Below are 2,658 nucleotides of genomic sequence, written 5' to 3'. Positions count from 1 at the left end.
ACACAACAGTATTACTTACGGATGTTATTATATAAAAACACAACAGTACTTCTTACGGATGTTATTATATAACAACACACAACAGTATTACTTACGGATGTTATTATATAAAAACACAACAGTACTTCTTACGGATGTTATTATATAACAACACACAACAGTATTACTTACGGATGTTATTATATAACTACACAACAGTATTACTTACGGATGTTATTATATAAAAACACAACAGTATTACTTACGATGTTATTATATTACAACACACAACAGTACTTCTTACGGATGTTATTATTTAACAACACAACAGTACTTCTTACGGATGTTATTATATTACAACACACAACAGTATTACTTACGGATGTTATTATATAACAACACAACAGTATTACTTACGATGTTATTATATAATAACACAGCAGTACTTCTTACGGATGTTATTATATTACAACACAAAACAGTATTACTTACAGATGTTATTATATTACAACACACAACAGTATTACTTACGGATGTTATTATACAAGGACACACAACGACAGTCCTTATAGATGTTATTATAAAACGAAACAACACAATAGTCCTGACGGACGTTATTATATAATAACACACACAACAGTAGTTCTTATGGATTTTTATTATGTAACAACATAATAGTACTTCTTACGGATGTTATTATATAACAACACAACAGTACTTCTTACGGGTGTTATTATATTACAACACACAACAGTACTTCTTACGGATGTTATTATATAACAACACACAAAAGTAGTCCTTACGGATGTTATTATATAGCAATACACATAAGTAGTCCTTACGGATTTTATTATATAACAACACATAAAAGTTATCCTTATGGATGGTATTATATAACAACACATAAAGTTATCCTTATGGATGTTATTATATAACAACACATAAAGTTATCCTTATGGATGGTATTATATAGCAACACATAAAGTTATCCTTATGGATGGTATTATATAACAACACATAAAGTTATCCTTATGGATGGTATTATATAACAACACATAAAGTTATCCTTATGGATGGTATTATATAACAACACATAAAAATTATCCTTATGGATGGTATTATATAACAACACATAAAGTTATCCTTATGGATGGTATTATATAACAACACATCAGTAGTCTTACGGAAGCTATTTTATAACAACACACAGCTGTAGTTCTTACGGATTTTATTTTATAACAACACACAACAGTATTTCTAACTGAAGTTATTATATAACAACAAACAACAGTAGTCCTTATGGATGCTATTATATATCAACACTCAACAATAATGGTCCTTACAGATGTTATTATACAAGAACACACCACAATAGTCGAATAGATGTTATTATTTTAGGAAACAACACAATAGTCCTTACGGATGTCATTATATAACAACACAACACATATAACTGATCCAGTAATATACTTTGGCAAAGTAAGCCTTTTTTTCTTAATAACATGGAAAAAAAGAGATTAAAAGATACTGGATAACACTGATAATTTAAATATATATATATATATGTGTGTATGTGTGTATTTGATTCACTTCTTAAAAGTCAGGATGATTACATTAATTGTCTATTATTGGAATAACACTCAAAATCAGTTTTTAATGTATTTCAAACCAAATATTGGTGATATATTAACTCTCTGTACTTTTCAGTTGGAAAGAAATCTAAAAAATGTTTATTGTTAATTCTTAGTTTTTCTATTATTACATCTACTTTTTAATGTTTCATTTTGTATATAAACTACTTCTTACAGATGTTATTATATAACAACAGTACTTCTTCCGGATGTTAATATATAACAACGAACAACAGTAGTCCTTATAGATGCTATTATATAACAACACAACGGTACTTCTCACGGATATTATTATATTAAAACACACAATAATAGTCCTTATATATGTTATTATATAACGACACAACACAATAGTCCTTACGGATATTATTATACAACAGTACTTCTTATGGATGTGATTATATAATATCACAAAATAGAATTTCTTACAGATGTTATTATATAACAACATTCAACAGTAGTTCTTACGGATGTAATTATATAACAACAAAACAGTACTTGTTGCGAATGTTATTATGTAAGAAAACACAAATGGATTTTATTTTATAATATCACACAGCAGTATTCCTCATGGATATTATAACATAAAATAATAGTCCTTATAGATGTTATTATATATCGACACATCACAATAATCCTTACGGATGTTATTATAAAATAACATAAAAGTAGTCCTTTGAATATGATTATATAAATACACACGAGTAGTCCTGATCAGTGTGATTATGTAGAAACACACGAGTAGTCCTGATCAATGTGATTATGTAGAAACACACGAGTAGTTCTGATCAATGTGATTATGTAGAAATACACGAGTAGTCCTGATCAATGTGATTATATAAATACATACGAGTAGTCCTGATCAATGTGATTATGTAGAAACACACGAGTAGTCCTGATCAATATGATTATGTAGAAATACACGAGTAGTCCTGATCAATGTGATTATATAAATACATACGAGTAGTCCTGATCAATGTGATTATGTAGAAACACACGAGTAGTCCTGATCAATATGATTATGTAGAAATACACGAGTAGTCTTGAT

Source organism: Limulus polyphemus, unplaced genomic scaffold (assembly GCF_000517525.1).
Source record: "Limulus polyphemus unplaced genomic scaffold, Limulus_polyphemus-2.1.2 Scaffold2919, whole genome shotgun sequence".
In the NCBI taxonomy this organism is placed as follows: Eukaryota; Metazoa; Arthropoda; class Merostomata; order Xiphosura; family Limulidae; genus Limulus; species Limulus polyphemus.
This window is presented reverse-complemented; position numbering follows the sequence as displayed.